General features: G+C 39.1%; 1 protein-coding gene across 2 annotated transcripts in view; it reads right to left on the bottom strand.

Annotated features, from left to right (window-relative positions):
- The window catches only part of LOC146304737 (beta-1,3-galactosyltransferase 1-like), a 95,021-nt gene that overhangs the window by 26,747 nt on the left and 50,223 nt on the right, over positions 1 to 18,051 (bottom strand). The window lies entirely within an intron of this gene.

Genomic DNA, 18,051 nt, shown 5'->3' with positions numbered 1-18,051 from the left:
CTCAGAACTTTTTCCCTATATGCACTCTGGGCATGGACCAAGGAGCAAAACACCATTACCTTAGAAGAACTCCCTTCTTCGAAAAGCTTTAAAGGCTTTTTTTTACAAACTGCTCTAAAGGAAACATGTTGCTGATTTGCATAATCCTTGACTTGAGGTGGAATAGGTTATCAGTGTTGCTGAAATTATCTTTATGCCTCTCTTCTTTTACTATCTTCATGGGACCTTCCTACGTTGGTATATTGGTGCATGACAATAAACATAGTATGATAAAGTATAAAGAAATGTGGTCAATTGAACAAAGAGTTTAGTTTTTTGTTGTTAGTGCCCAAAAGAATTAAGTAGTGCAAAAGGAAATATTTTTGCACTGTGTTTCTCTGGGTGGGACTAAGGCTACTTTTGGTGAACACATTCAGTCTAACAAAGGAAAAACCTTTCTGAAGCCCACGGCCATTTTCTTTGAGTTTCTTTCAAGCCATTCTGTTTCCCAGCGTCCCAGAGTCCTCTGTCTGTGTCACTGTCAGGTCAGTGTACTTTTCTCCGTGGCACCTTTATCTCGTTCTGATAAAGCAAGTGAAGATGAGGAAGGCAGGAGTCAGAAGCCACACAAAGAGAGAGGACAAGACTTCCCTCACTGCGCCGACGATCACACATCCATTTAAATGAAAGAGAGCTTCTCTTACAATCTTCTCTCGACACTGTTTTTCTGCATGTCACAAGAAGTGTCTTAGCCGGAGTAAAACAGTTACTGTGACAATACACTGTGCACTCACTTGACACCGTGAATAAGACTGGTTTGGTGTGCCCTTGGAAGAAAAGTGACAGTTAAGTTGGAATTGAGCGTGCGGTCACCTTTTCACTCATTCTTAAGTACAGCTCTACATGTGCTCAGGTCAGGAGGCGGAGGACGGGGAGGGCGACGGAGGATTGTGTGCAGTGGTAGAAATGGCTGCAGCACTTCCCTCCCTCTCTCCACCCACTCACAACGTGAACGCAGTTGTTCAACGACCCCACTCTCTCGCTGCAAATTCATTTTTCCGTCTCTGTCCTTGAAAGGAGAATGTCTGAGAGCTGTCAGAATCAGAACTCGTTGGTTGCATAAGAGCAGCCCACTGAGGCGGTGTGAATGTCGAATGCGTCGGGTCCAGCCTCAATGAGGCACTTTGTTTGATTGATTTTTCTGCTCAGTTTTTGATGGAGTAAATAGTCAAAAAAAAAACAACATATGATGGACAAGACAATGCTTTGTCTGTTTCAATGTGCGAGAAAATGAACTTGGACTCTCAAAATGTAAAAAATGGTTCTCGTGAATCAATACAGTCAATAAAGTAAATGCTCTGACATGAAATCAACAAGTAAAAAGGTAGACTCTCAATGACTACACACAAAAAAACAGGTCGATTTCTCTTTCTTTTGGACCTTGTCTGATAATAAAGGACTATACAAATGAGTGGCTTTGTACAATCTGTCTGATAAATCCTCTGTGCTTACAACTTACTGACAACCAAGGCTGTATCTAAGCGTCATTCATAACCTTAACATTCAAACTCTACACCAGCATTTGAATGCTGAACAGATGTGTAAATCTTGTATATTTGCACAGCTGCAGATAAAGACTGGGCTACACTAATACTAAGATTCAGTGGTGACTGCGTAGGATTGTTTCTGACTCATGTGATCCAAAATATAAAAGTCAAAATCTATTGAAAAAGATATGTAATCGTTTCCAAAATTCACAACATTAGATATAAACAATGTTTATATCTAGCAAATTAATTACAAAAAAGATTCACTTATTTAATCTGATTAATTACTTTATTGAAATTGAGAATCGTGAGGACTTTTTTAGGTAATGATGTCACAAAATATGACTGACATTTTGGCTTTCATTTGAAAACCTCAACAGAAGCTTTGAATGCAATATTTTTTCAGTACAGTCTACTGACAGTCAGTTTCCATGTGGAGCTGTGCCATTTAAATGTGTTTTTCCTTCACTCTAGTGGCCACCTGCTTGTTTCTTTTTAGTGTACTATCGAAATCAATGCACACATTAAAACTCATATGTCTGCACTCTGTTGACAAGTAATCACTTCTGGCACTGTCCATGGTGCTGAAGTTGAAATCGTGAATTGATCTGTGAATCTTTCCTGGTGGTGCATTCATGTGCTGAAGTGAAGGTCTGACAAGAAAGCTTTGAGGACAGGATTCATATCATGTGATGTCAGGAAATTCAGCAGAGAAGACAAATAATTATGAGACATGAATGCTGTGAAAACTTAGTTTGCTGTCTTCAGAGTGGAAAATTTTTTACACAAGACACCATTCATTTACATCCTTCTATTGTACTAGATGTGCATTGCTGGATAATTAGGGCTGGAAGACCCATTCTTAAGTCAGTAAGTAACGTTTATGCAACAAAATGGTGAATATCATGCTGAGGAGCTCCAATGAGCAGACAACGCCACTTTCTACAGTATCACTTAGAGCCAGAGTAAAACCATAATCACAGTGAGTTATTCAAGTGGATAAGATATTACACAAGCTAAAATGTGAATGCATGCATTGGGATGGTTTCACAGCCTAACCATAAAAGACAGAACAGCCTGAGCAGTATTGTTAAAACCTGTTCTAAGATCATCATCTGAGTGCAATAAAGACATCTAAGTTTGGTTTTTTTTTGCAAGTATCATGGCCTGTTCGGGACATTTTCTTGCTTGTACTGTTGCTATCAAGGCATTGTTATGTTTTACCTGCCTGTAAAACTCACCATAATTCCAAATCCCTCTGCAATCCATCTACTACAAGCACCATAGGATTTTTAACCTACTTTCACCATTGGTATAAGTGTTATATGCTCTTTTTTATTACCTATCCTGACCTTATTTACCAGTATTATTTATAGTTTATATTCCACATTTAGCTCCCTCTTATTATGATCTGTTTGTTTTTCTATGAATAATGAGCTGCTCCAACAAATCGCCCCTAGTGGGATTAATAAATTTGTATTGAATTGAATTGGAAATGACTGGAACTAACAGAGGGTTTAAGCAGATGCTAGTTATTTTGCTTTTATGTGCAAAACCAAGGCTTTGGTCCTTTAAACCACAAGGAAATGCTGTAAAAAAAAAAAAAAACCTTTGCTCAAGCACATGCAAAAAAAATAGACTGTGTGCATGTTGTTGGCTGGACAGTTTACCTGAAACGTAAGAGGAAGCCTGGAGTACAGGGTTACACATGGTGTTGACAAAGGGGATAAAACAGCGGCTGCTGCACACAGATTATGCAGACTTAAGTCGCTATACATAATACAAGGCAAATCATCTGTTACAATGATGAAAAATCTCATAAAACATGTAAGATCTAATAATCTTCTGCTACCTAATTGTGTCTTTTAATTATATCTTTTCTGAGCACTGCACTCCTACCATAAAGACAACAGAGACTAACACTTCAAACTGTGGAGCTCCATTTGTTACCATTCAGTAACCAGCCTGCATTTTAGCTTTCATTAAATCACTAATTAAAACACCCATAGTCAATGTTAAGAGTTTACAGATCATCTTTCTATCAGTTTAATTAGGCTAATTGCTGTTTGCTACAGTGCTCAATGTAATTTCATTTAATTAAGTGCAAAATTAATGGATGAACTCGCAGTGAGAATCATAAAGGTTGTGAACAGTGAATCTGTGCTCCATATTCAAGCTTGATGGATTCTTGATCAAGAGGAGCAGAATGTGACTGTCATTTTATTTCATTTCCAAATGACAGCTGTGGTGAGAGTGAAAATCAATACCGCTTAAACACATAATGACATAAGGCTGAAATGAAAACACAAGAGGGACTAATTCAGATCATTTTAAAAGAATAGTTGAACATTTTGGGAAATATGCTTATTTGCATTCTTGCCCAGAGTTAAATGAGTGAACTGATACTAGGCATGAGCGGTAAAAAGGTATTCCAGTACACCGAGGTATTAAGAAATGATTTGATAAAATACCGTACACCCCAGTAAAATGCAGCAGATTGTTCTTCAAGACTCATGTTGATCAAACACGAAAAAACTTAAAATTCAAACTGGTTCTAATAATAGAATAGAGCTTTTCCCCCCCTTCAAAACAAACAAAATCCCAGCCCAGGCTGCTGCATTACTCATAAACTCCATTTACCACGGCGCCATTCAATTCATTACTCAAGACAGCTTCAGCACTCACCGCTGTGAGTTCTGTGAAAAAGGTGGACTTCACTGACATCCAGAATGGCATCAGCATACCTATGGTTTCATTTATAAAGCCATGCTGTTGAAGTTGCTGAGATATTTTGCATCCTTGGTGGAGTTCAAAGCTGACAACTGTGACACCAGATCACAGAACTGGTTTGCTTTAAAAGAGCCTCATACCACTTTTGATCTGTCACAGATCAGTCTCCAGTACTACGCACTTCAATACTAAAACAAAATGCAACACAAACTGAAGTTAGCACATTTACAATGGAAAAAATTCACGCTGCTCAACTTTGGTGGATTTTGACATGCAAATCTGAGCCCATACAAATATTGTTCCATTAGCGATCAAGCTAACAGACTTGCTAACCGACACGCTCCTAGACACACATGCCCTGAGTCGAATGGTGGGAAAATGCTGGGTTTTCATCATGATAAATGAACATGACTCCTATGCAGCTGAAAGCAAACATGAAAAGGTGAAATAAAGTAGAGAGAAAAGGAGAGAAACTAAACTTCAAACCAGATTCAGTTAAAAGCCAAAAAAGTACAAAGTGCTGAACACACAGAGACTTTTAAAACTCTGGTCTCCTGCACAGACATGCTGGAGTGATTTTGTATATATGTAATTAGTTCTCTCTTGATCTTAATAAGACACTCTGAATGAATACATCCTAATTGACTACTGTGCGTAGCTGTGCCTAATGTCATCTTGGTTTAATCTTATCCTGTAATCCGTTTCATGCAGAGTACACTCAAACTGTGTCTGTCTTCTTTTGTACATTTGTCATTTCACTTAAGAAAACATAACACGAAATATAAATCATGAAACTGTAAATGTGCCCGCAAACTGAAACCCCTACCAGCTGAAGGTGGCTGTAAGGTCTTTATCGTATCGTTGTCTTGATTCATGAGAACGCTCGTGTTGAAGGAGGAGGAGGCGGACTGTATGTATGTGTTGACTGTCAGCTTTTACAGCCGGGAGTTAAGGACCTGCTATCCGTTAAAAGTTGACGCTGCTGCAATGCACATCACGCCCCTCCTGTTGTTTTAGTGCCTGCGAAGAGTTTATGGGCCGTAAATCAGACTGTATCAGGTGATGCATCTGGGAGAACAATTTGGAGTTATTCATCTTCCCACTGTCAGGAAAAAAGGTTATGCTTACAATTATGTAACACTATGAATGAGTGAGAAAGGAGATTTAGTGTTACAACCACATACTGCTATTTGTTAATTATTCAGAAACATCCAGTTTGGGAGAATCGTGTCATCCCTGTGTATTACAGTATCAACCTCAGAGTGGAATCACAGAGCTCATTCCTTTAAATCTGATGGTAAGTGAGCAACAGCAGCAGACACTCAATATCTCCCAGCGCATGTAATCCAATAACTACTTGTACGGACAGGATCAGCTCTCACAAGGGAGGAAAGGAGCCGCTGTTGGTGTGAATGCACCAGTCTGTGATTGCTTGGCTACACCAGACACTGTATGAAAGCGTGCGCGCACGCGCGCACACACACACACACACACACACACACACACACACACACACACACACACACACACGTATTCATGGATGAGGAGTAAAGTCAGGATCTGGATTTCTTTGAATTCAAAATAACCGTGAAAACAACAATTAATGTGATTAAAAACACGGATGAGTTGACTTATTGTTTTGGATTTGCACTGAAAAACACTTTAGCCTGTTGATTTACTGTAAATGAAGTTTTTATTAGGAGAGCTGAGGATTTATTTGTAGACTATGCCCAGAATTTATTTACAGCTCAAGCTTGATTCTCGCCACAAAGCATTATTTTCATTTGTTGAAATTGGGCTTCTTAAAATAATTACAAAAACAAAGCATTTTAAAATGATCATAATTCAGGCTCATGAGGATTATGTCATTATGAATTTGATTATACTTAGTTCAATCACATTATGGACAGTTTTACATGTGGTACAGTGAGAGAAAACGTACCATTCAATTTAAAATGTAGAATTAGACTTCTCAGTAAAGGCGCAACATCTAAGATATGGCCACCTGTCAAAAGTCAAGTTAAAATATGTTCACACAATTCTGATGTTTTTAAAGATTTGAGATTTATTCCCAGCCAAACATTCATCGACTGGTCCATGTTTCGATCACGCTGACCTCATTTACTTCTTCAACAAAGTAAACAGACAAGCTTAAGTTTCGCTTTAAATGAGGAGCGGCTTATGTTCATTTGCCGTGTCAGATGGTGCACGCAGGAACAACAGGATGAGATGCAGAGTGTGATTAACACTTTTGATATCCACCACCGGTTCTCAGCTCTGTTGTCTTGCTTTCTCTCTCTCCTTCTTGGCCCTCAGATTTAAGATAAGATGAAACTTTAATGATCCCCATGTAGAAATTGGGTCGATGGAGCGGCAAACAGTAACAAGACACAACGAAGGAACAGAGAACACAAGAGCAAAAGCAGGTCTTACAAATATATGCCAACAAAATGTTAAACATTAGTACAAGGTTCGAAGTACTGGATATGGGTGAAGCGTGGAAGGAAATACGCTAGAGAATAAAAAGAATATTGTGGGTAGCACACTTCTAATGTATTAAAATGGAAACAAGCAGAAAAACAGCTACTTTACAGACTGAAACAATGAACTAAACAGCTCTAGCAATGTTATCTGTGTAAAGTCTGTTTTAGTTTGACGTATTCATGAGTTGACATGGCCTTACCGCCCCAGGCAGGATGTTCCATTGACTGCTAACACCTTTATTTTTCATCAAAGTGTCATCTCCAGGGGGTTGGACTACAGACCCCCAGGTTTGATTTAGAAAAAATAGTACAAATATAACTCTGTCTGGCTACTGTCTTGGACATCTTGGAGGTTACACCTCCCCAGAGACACTTAAACACAACATTACTGTTCCCTTAACATATTCAGTGCTTTTGGTGGAGGCACGGTGAAAACAAAACCCTAACATATATAATATATGGAATGTAAAAAACCATAACTACAGTGATGGAGAAGATAAAAAAAGTTACTTTCGGTTCAAAGTGAATGTGGGTGGGCAGCAGGTGAGATGAAATAATTGTTTTATTTTCTGGAAAAATTGAAAATGAAAATAACTGTGGAGTATTTTTAACATCAGCATCAGTTAAGATTATCAAGCCTAATCAGCAGCCAGGATTTTTTTTAAATTGTGAAAGCCTGTAAAAAAACCAAATTCACATCAAGAATGTAGGCTGGTTGCCAGGCATCACATTAAAATGTTTAAATGGCACAAAAACAACTTGGGTAAGTTTAGGAACACAAACACTTGGTAAAGGAAAATCATGGTCTAGATCTTTTAATTCGGGAACTTATCTCATGTAGTGCACCATTTTTCTTACTTTTGTAAGAACACGCTGAGTGACAAGTGAGTGACTCTGTAGCCTGTGTGTGTGTAATCACAGGTCAGTTCCTAAGCTTTGCAAGAGCAGGTTTGCAAAAGTGAACCTGTACAGGATGCTGATATAAAGCCTTATTCACCACTAAACAGATGGGTCCTTTTGTTGCTCTGAACCTGCTCGTCCTGTAAATCATTCGCCTCAGGTGACTGGCCAAGTTTATTTCCTGTCTTGGTCATGTCTTGCCTTGGACACACTATAACTACAATAAATCTGTGGAAAGGAAAAAAAACTGGTGTTTTTTGTCCCACAGCAGATTTCAGCAGGAGCCATATTCAGGTCAAAACTGGGTGTTATCTACAACTACAGCTGCTAATCAATGTGTCAGAGGTAGCATTAGACTGAGTGTGCTTTGGTAAGAACCAGAGCAGAGCTAAAAGAACTTCTAAATGTTTTGCCTTCAGTGTTTGACACCGGTGACACACTGGAAACCTTAAATGAAGTTGAAAAATGTTTCTGACCTTTGATATGTGAGTTATATTGATTGCCAGATACTGTATTTTTCTCAAGCAAAGGCGTGCAGCATGACCGAGTTGCTAAGCATTCACTATGACCAAACCTGTTAAAACTGAATTGAATACATCTGTGAGCCTCAACTGGGAGCCACGAGGTCCTCTTTTATAAGATGTTCAGGGCCTGTAAGTATCTCAGAGTACCAAATCAATCCTAACAGGCCAAAAAACTCTCAGAGTGACAAAAATCAATCAAGTAAATCAAAAACATGTATGCTATGTCATTTCTCCTGTCAGTACCTGTGACCAGGATGCCAGTTGATACTGTGGTTGGTTGTACTCTGTCTAAATCTATATGTGATAATAAAATTTACCTTTGTTCTTTTTGGAGGCCAAATTTTCTTTTGAAATGACTGGAGTCCAAACCTGTTTGTTCAGGTAGAAACGTGTTATGGTAAAAAATATCACTGTGACCTTGTGTGGGATGCCAACACAGCAGAGCACATGAAGAAACCAAGATTCTCACAAATGCACAGCAAAAGGGAAAAAGCAGCTTTGACATAGAGACGATCTGATTTTGCACAGCCAACACTTTCAGCAGAAATCAAAATGTGATCAGTTTTACAGCTCCCCAGATAACACATACATTCACTCATTTCCACAAGATGCTTCATGTAAATCATGAGTTAATTATTTATTTGAAATAGAGCTGGAATGAATATTGGATTATTAGCATTATTATAAACAATTATTAGTAATTGTTTTAGTGATCGAATATCAAACATTCTCTGTTTCCACCTTCAAAGATACTATTCTGTATCATACATGATACTAAACTGAATGTCTCTGGGTTTAGGACTATTTCCTGAATAAAATCAGCAATTTGAACACGTCACCACAAGCTGGCTGAAATGATAACGGGATCGTTTCACTATTTCCGGACATTTTATGGACAAAGAAAAAAAGGAGAATAATTGCTTGATTAATTGGTAATGACCAGAGTTATTGCAGACCTAATTTAAAATTACTGATAGAGTTATGGGATTGGAAACGTGTTCATATTGTCAGTGGTGAAAGAAGTATTCAAATCCTATCCTTGATAATGAAGTAAAAGTATTCATACCACACTGTGAAATTACTCCGTTAAGTAAAGGTCCTGCATTCCAAACTTTAAGTTTAACTTTTAGGAAAAACATGTCATCAAAATATAAATAATGTATCAAAAGTAAAAGTACTACTACTGCATTAATTTGTATGTTGCATTTTACTGCCGCAGATGTTTACGGTGGAGCAATTTTTTTTTACTGCTTTACATACTGCAAAAGGTACAATATTTGCCCATGAAATGTAGCACAGTAGAATAAGCTGCATTAAATGGAAATACTTCCTAAAGTCCCTCCGAGACCAACTTATACTTAAGTACAACACTTGAGTAGATGTACTTAGTTACATTCCACCACAGTGTATAATTATGATGTATTTCACAGACTAAACTCTCTCCCATCTGTAAAGACACAAGTTTGCAATGAGTGTCACTGATTGGAAGATGAAATTTTCCATATCCTCCATGGAGAGAATTCAAACAGCACACAGAGGGTTTGCAACATCAGCGCTGTGTGTGCAATACTGCAAAATATATGCAACATTCAGCACTATTATAGACGCTATGAAATGATGTAAGAATAAGTCACACAAAGTAACCTGTTAACTTATGTATATTTTATTTTTTTGGCATGTTGACTGACCTCCTATGCAAATGGTTAATTGGTGAGTATTATTGTAAGATTTAACATATGTAATAAATTTTGCATCATATTTTTCCATATATAAGCTAGGTAGCTTTGTTAACTAATATTATTACCTTTATTCAGCATTTTGAATTGTACAACTAACCACTGTCGAATATCTCAAACCATAACTGTCAGAAAAACTACAATACATCATCATAATCTCTACTTCTCCCTGCAGAAAATCAGTGTAAGAAGCTTTATGAATATCTCTAAATCTTTCTCTGTGGTGGGAGTGTTTTAGTCCTGGTTTAACTTTTAACTTGATTCCTGTGAGGGACTCCAAGAAACTTAATAAACTCAGGCCCTGAAGTGCTGTTTCTTTTTCAGGTCTCCCTATACAGTTCACTTAAACTTTAACAAATTGAAGCAGTTGTACTGTCCACAGCAGTGCATTTACTCCTAAACAGTGACAAGAACAATGAGGAAGAAAGTAGCAGCCAAAACAGTCCCTCTGTTTCTCCCTCTTTACTTCAAGAGCTGCAGAGGAAGAAAACATGTAAATAAACAATGCGTTTATCTGTGGCACATTAATAAATCTAGAGCAGGTCCTGGGTGTGAAAGTGTCCATCTGTGCTGAACTGTACATATAAACCTTATCACCTTCCTGCTGGAGATAACAGGCCCTGTGTGTGCAGACGTAGAAATGTGCTCTGCTGTTCACCTTATCACAACCTCCAGGCGGAGGAGTCACAACACAGTGACAAAGCACAGTATGCCTGTGCTTTGTGGCCGCTTCTTATTATCACAATCATCATTCGGAGGTCATTTATGGGTGGTAGTAGTGTACATTCAAGATAACATGTCTAGAGATACAAAGTGCTTAATTCATTCATCATCAATGAAAATAATACTACTTTCAGATTTTTTGTTCTCATTGCTTGCATTGGTTTGGGTCGTTCATGTTGTGTAGGTTATGGGCAGGTTTAGACATCAGGAGTGTTATTATGTAGGGTTAGGGTAGGAATATCAGGGTAAGCCAATCAGAGGCAGAGTAGGGCAGGACATGTTTTTGCCATCCTGGGGAAAAAAGCCAAGGCCTTGGTCTGATCAGCCAAGGCATGTGTGAAAGAGGATATATGGACACCGGATGCTGCCTTTCCCTCTTTCACCTCACCTGTGAAGGTGAGAGGAACAGCCATCCATTCCAGGTTGGGTGCGCGGTGCCTTCAACAGACCCTCATATAGTTGGGGTCCCTGTTTTCAGGTGAAGGAGAGTGATTGCTGCTGCTATCCATGCTAATAATGTTGGCCAATCTGGTTGCCATGGTAATAGATTATGTCTGATTATTAAATGCTGTCCTGCTTTTTGTTTGAGAAAAAATGTTAACTTAAAAGTGTCAGTTAACTCTAGCTGGAGTGGCACTTTAATGATGGTTTTTTATTGGCGGAGCTGAATATGTATTGTGTTGGTGTGATTTACATGAACTCCGACACACAAAGATAAATCCACGCTTGAATGCACACACATATGGAAAGAGACTGCAGTAGGTGCTGAATGTGAATACTTTTGCAGCCAAGAATGACTGACAATGATGATGCAAACACATTATCCTGCGGCCGGAGCGGTAATTACGGTTTCTAATGCGGGACCAATTACCAAGACCCATCAAGCTGCACCGCTCCGAATGTGCAATTAGATTTAATTACATGATAGAAGTATGGCTGATAGCTGAGTGAGGATGAGAAGAAAATACATGCTTATCTCTCAGAGGTCTGTCTTTGAATGTTCCATATTGATATGCTGGTTAATATGAGTGATGCATTCTTGCCCATGAAGGGGAAGCCTTGCTGTCAGGCCTGCACTCTGAATTTAGCCACATTGGAGCTTTTTCAGAGGCACAATGCATGGGGGGGCTTGTGACCAAAATGGAAAGTGTCATTTGGCTGTGAGTGCTCCAGTGTGTGTAGGCTGGCCAGCCAGACTTGTTCAGATTTTTGGACAACTGCTCATTTCTCCATCTACTGCATCTACCCACTGTGGCTCTCGAGCTCCTCTGATGTGGCCATCATTAAATGAAAAGGCTTCAGTGTGCATTCAACTGCCGCTTTTAAGAAAAATGCTTGCACATACTGTCCACTTATAACATAAACTCAACCTTTTACAGGGTTTCTTTTGTTCAGTACTAAAATAAGCATTGGCATTTTGGATCTATTCAAAAATACACCTGTACTTTTGTATTCCTTGTCTCTGGGGATCACAGCTTGAAAATACTTCTTAAACCTCAAGGGAAGATGTTTTCACAAAAGTCAGAGACTCTGCTGGAAATCACAGTTGATCCACGTGAGACACGGCCTGAGGTCAGAGCTCACTTTTGGTTTGACTGGCCAGTTAGTGAGAGCTGTCAGCTTGGCTTTATTGTTGCTACAGCAGCAGTGATGTAGTGGGAAATAAAACAGCTGAGATACTTCCACTCGGTCAATATCACTCTTAGTTTTTCCTTTTTTTTTCAGAGTAGAAGTTCCTTTCCTCTTTCTTTTCCTTTCTTCAACTGTCTTTTACCTGGTTGTTTTATCATCTATACTGATGCTGCTGAACAATAACAACATTGGCTAACTACATTATAAGTAAACTACATTATTTAGGTAACAAAAAGCCTCATTCAGGACAGGAACAACTACTGTGTGGTAGCCTCGATGCTGAGATATCAGAGTTTAGGCTAACATAAGTAGCTAATGTTAGCAGCTTGTTATCTGAGATTGCCTTTGCCAAACCAACAGTTTATACTCACTCTCAGTGGATTTTCTCTTGTAAAACTAAAGCATATTGTACAAACAATGAAGCATGTTTGCATGTTGCTTGCTCGGGCAGCTTCTGTTTATATTAGCATTTGAACAGAATTATGCTTCCAACAAATAACGCTTAAATTACATTTTCATTCATAATGTTGTATTCTAAGGCCTGACAATACAAGAACAATGCTGTTTATCAGCTGGTGGGGAAGCTGACTTTTAACTGGAGCTAGTTAGCATTAGCTGTCTGATAGCGTGATATCATGTATGCAGCCATTAAGTGTATATAGGCTGTTCAACATGGCAGCCTCTGTGTGTCAATAAATCCTAATAAATCTTCTACACTGGACATTAAGAGAAACCATGATGATTAGCCTCAGCTATTTCTTCACCACAATTTTACTAGCACCATCTTGACTGGTGTTAACTACCCTCGAAATAAAATGTGTAAATACAATTACAGTTCAATTCTCCGGTTATAAAGAACAGTGTGACAGCGTGGCCCTGCTGAGCAGCATTCAGCATTGATGCGGCAAGTCAAATTTCAATGAAAAACAACAAAGACAAACTGCTGGTCACAAACAAAAGTATCAGCAGTGCCGCTGAGTTTGGCCGGCCTTGCTTTGTCAATATTTACCTCTTTTAGTTTGAGCTCAGCTTCTATTGTAAGTTTGTCCTTTCCCTTAATGAGATTTGTTCTGCCGATTCCTCGTCTGCTGCACTCGATGATAACCAGGAGCCATGCAAAGGCAGGCAAATCAGGCCTGGATCTGAACTGAGACGCCATAATGAGCACAATTTTGCTGGCCCCGCTGCAGGAGAGCCTAATGCCCTGTCAGTAACCTGCTGTGTAGTAATGACTGTGCACGTCACTCTCTAATGCTACTCCCTCAAACACACGCAAACACAGATACAGAGAGATGTACACCCATGTGCAGACAAACAACACTGTTGTTTAAAAAGTGTTTCATTATTTTTCTTTTACCCCAAATACACTAATGGCCAATTATTTCTGATACTTTTCCAGCGGTAAAGCAAGCAAGCGTTTTAGCTGCAAATACCCTGCAGACTTTGTCCTGTGAACTATGTTGCTTTATGACGGCTTTGTGTATGGAAGTAAGAATTCTCCTGTGGCCTATGATGGGGTTCAACCAAAACAGGCCAGGCTTTGCTGCAGCACTGACATTTGTAGGAACTAATAAAATAAAAAGCTGCATTTCTTTTCCCCTTAAATAGAAGTCAGCTTTCACCCTGGTTCTTAGCAGATAATTTTTCAGTATCTGCAGAGTATTGTTTTCCCCCAGAAATGTGTTAGAGTGCTAAAAAGACCTGGGAAACTGCAGTTAGGACTCATGGCATTAAAACCCTCCAATAACAACACTAGTGAAACAGCTCCAGAGCAGGCTGGAACCCTTTGATTATTAAAGAACATACGTATATACTGTGGATATGAGATATAATACAGAGAACAGTTACAGCAGTGAGCTGGTGCAGAAACAACCAAACCATTTACAAGCTGAAACTACAACCCATCTAAAAAGCAAACCACAATCAAAGCTTAAAACATAGGATTGGATCTTGCTGTTACTTCAAAGTACACAGACTATCATGAGACCAAGGTCTTGTTTACAGCTGCATCCTGGCTGATCCAGTCACACGTGGACAGCTCTAAGTATAGGTGTGAATGTGCCCAGCACAGACACATTGAGATCTGATCACTCAGACTACATTTGGAGGTGGTCAGTGACCGCATTCTTCTAGCAGTGTGTCTGTAAATTTGTTCTGGACCTGAAGGACTGCCTACTCAAGTAACATCCTGTAAGTGCACACTACACAGCTGTCTGATGTCCATTGAACTAGTAAGCGCATTATCCCCAGACTCCCTTAAAAAAAACAGCCTTTTTTTAATTTAATTTCTTTTTTTGTTGCTGTTGTTGAGTGAGAAGAAATTTGTGAAGAACGTTTATTGAGTCAGGAAGAAATTTAAAGGCTTTGTGGAACGCTGTCCATGACAAATTCTTGATTATTTGGGCCTTCTTCTAAATTCAGCGAATATTAAATTAATTGCAAGTTCTTTCTTTCTTTGTGTAACAACACTTTGTTAGCTTGTCCCAGCATTTTGGCTGCTACTGTTTGATCACTGATCAAAAAACAACACATTTGGTCTAACCCTCCTGAACTCAGTGCAGTTAATCTCCATCATAATCGTAGGGGCGGGGGACCAACTCATTCGACTGCAGCCTTACTTTTCATTGGTGGAAACCACCCAAGTGGTACAAACTGTTGCCCAAGCTGCCCCAAACCTTTATTTCCTGCCCAATCAAATAAAAAGAAGCCCAGTTGGCCTGAAAAACAGCTAATCTGGCGACAGTGAACTGGGTCTGTAAACTGTGATGGTGTTTGGACAGTTGGATAATAATTTTAACTTTCACTTTTTTTTCTCATCAAGTTTACAACAAATCTGATCATCTGACTGCTTATGTGCCTTGACCTGCCAGTCCTCCTTTAAGCACCGTCACCACATTCATACATCTCACCAATTATGTTGGTGATTACAAATGCTTTTATTATCTGTAGGGATGATAGCAAAACTATCAAAAAAATGATTTTAGCAGTTTTTATTCTTAGAGCAAATCAGTTCTACATGAACACACACACAGATTTTGTGTGTGTGTTCATGTAGAACGATTGTCTGCATTTGTGTTATAGTCAGAGGTCTTCTCATTGGAAAAAATGTGATATCAGATACACCGAGCAATAATTAGCAATATATGAATAGGACATTGAGTGTTAAACTGTTTTTAGTTGTCTCTAAATATGATTGTTGCTCATTGAGGCCCAGTGTCCAGAAACATTTTGCCCTGTCAGTGTCCAAAAGGGTGAAAATGTTTCATTAGATGAAGTTAGTATACATTTCCCAGAAAAAACCCCCTCTAAAATATCATTAACAATACTTAAGAAACATTTTTGTCTTTGTTGGACCAGATACTGATGCATAGATGACATAATATGCATGTGATAAAACGTTTGTTTACTAATTTGGTAAACAAGAGTAAAAATGAGTATAATTTCAATTCAGAAACACAAATAAGCAATTCTTTTCCATTTATCAATAAAACTATCAAATATATTTGACTATAACTGTCAATTCATGCAGGCAAAGTATGACTAACTGTACCTTTAAGGATGCCTAAATAAATGGGGCCTCGAATTCACACTATTATTAAGACCACAACTTTTCTTCTTAAACTGTGCACATCACACAACAGCCTGGGCTGGTGTTTGGAGAGTGTTTGGCTCATTAGCTTCGGAGGTGTTGCACAGGATGTTCGACTGCTCTTTAAACATGTGGCTGCGTCTGGGGTTTGGACTAACGTCGACATATTGGTGACATCAAAGAGAATATGTGAGAGGCTGAGAGGTACGGCACGCCATATTGAGGTGACACACACACACACACAAAAACACTTTGATGGCAGTGTGTGTGTCAGAGAAAAAGAAAGCAATGGAAGGAGAGGAAAAAAATAGTATTTGTGACATTTTGCATATGTTGAAAATTTGTTTTTTCATTTCTCAGCTTGTGTTCAACACTCTTATTCCTGTGATTCAGACGTTTCTTTGTGTCAATTGTTTGGACTGTCAATAAAGCCTGACTTTACTGTCGAACTTTAAACAAACATGTACCAATAATAGTGCAGCAAAAATGCGAAATTGCAACAAATTGTGGCAGTTTTTCTCTAACTATTCTCTTCCGTCTGCTTTTAAACAGCAGGGATGTATGGAGTGTGGAGCATTTCAAGAACACGCACAATGGGCTGCAATTGCGATACAACTGAAGCAGTTATCCTGACTAAATGACAATGGAGCAGCAGTTTCAACTTTTCAGGAGAGGCGACAACAGTCAGCGCTTCATGGGAAATGTATCATTTGCATAACGGAAATTATATGTTGAACTATGAAAGGAAACAATGGAGAGAAAAGATGGGACTAAAATCACAAAGAAGGAGAGACAAAAGTGGATGTCAGGAGACAGAAATATCACACTGGTGGAACAAGCAATGGAGAAACATCAAAAACAGGATCTCTTTCGTTTTGCACAGGGGATTAGGAGCAGAGGGAACTAAGAAATACACGAGTCTGTGACCTCAACCAATAAAAATGTCTTTTGTAAACCTAAAAGTCTCCTGTGACGCCCATCGTGGGGTTTTATGATCCTCCTTATTCCCCGCATGGATGTCACTGCTGTCTGTTTACTCGCGCATAAAGAAGGAAAACAAAATCGAGCGCCCCCGTTGAGACGCCGGATTGGAGTGACGGCTGCTCTCTTGAACTCATCTTCTGATTCACTGTCTCACTCAGACAAAAGGCATTATCACACACTTGCTCTCTTGCACTTTCAGCACGTGGGCACAGCTGCTTTTTTACTCCTTGGATTTGGGCATACATGTAAATAAGATGTAAAACTGTTTCTCCTCGTTTCTACTGAGTATTTTTCTGCAGCCAACTTGCAGCACAGCCTGAGAGTGCAAACAGTAAAACAAAGAGGTGGTGCGTAGGTGTGTGAGAGTGGGTGTAGTTGCACTTGTTGTTATGTGTCCAACTGTTCCTAACAATGCATCAGTGTGCGTGACAAAGTGTGTCACCAATTAGTGAACTCCAACTCTCTTCTGTTCTGTTTGAGCTCAAAACAATTTGCACTGCTGATGGATTCAACATTGTTCTTTCTAACTTATAAATTGGTGAAATATTTAAAGCTAGCGAGCGTGACCTACAGTGTCTCGTTACAGCACTTGAATGACAATGCCGACCACTCGCTTTGGGTGAAATGAAACGGAAAATGAACAAAGCTCTTGCGGAAAATGTCTTAATGACTCTTAATTATCTTTGCTCCGCCGCAAAGTGATACAATAGTCATGTAGGACACACTAATCCCTCTTACGCTAACTACATATATTAAGGGAATGTCTTTATCCACCAGCTTGTTGCAGAGAATTTAAATTCATCTGCAGGTATGTCAAACAAGTGAAGAAGACAATAGCTCCCACACAGTGGGAGACAACACACACACACACACACACACACACACACACACACACACACACACACACACACACACAGTGATGTGCTTGTTTAAAAGACCCTGTGAAATGAAGCACACCTTTGTCCATTGTCTCTACATGGAGCTGTTTGTATGCCAAAAAAATGTCAGTGCATTTGCATGTGGGAATTGAAAATCTGACCTTTTTTTCTTTTTCAACAAAGTATTTTTACAACTGCGCCTGTTCTTATGGGTGATCAACACTTCCATCACTGAAAATCTGCCAGTTTTAACAATCACTTGAAGCACTATCCTTGGTCAGAAATGGATTTTTGTGCATCAAATTTAAACATCTCTAATCACCAGCAGCTGTCTCCACTGCTAAAA

Source organism: Lutjanus erythropterus, chromosome 24 (assembly GCF_056507025.1).
Source record: "Lutjanus erythropterus isolate fLutEry1 chromosome 24, fLutEry1.hap2, whole genome shotgun sequence".
Taxonomy (NCBI): Eukaryota; Metazoa; Chordata; class Actinopteri; order Lutjaniformes; family Lutjanidae; genus Lutjanus; species Lutjanus erythropterus.
Note: the sequence above shows the minus strand (reverse complement) of the source record. Positions and strands in the feature narration are given on the sequence as shown.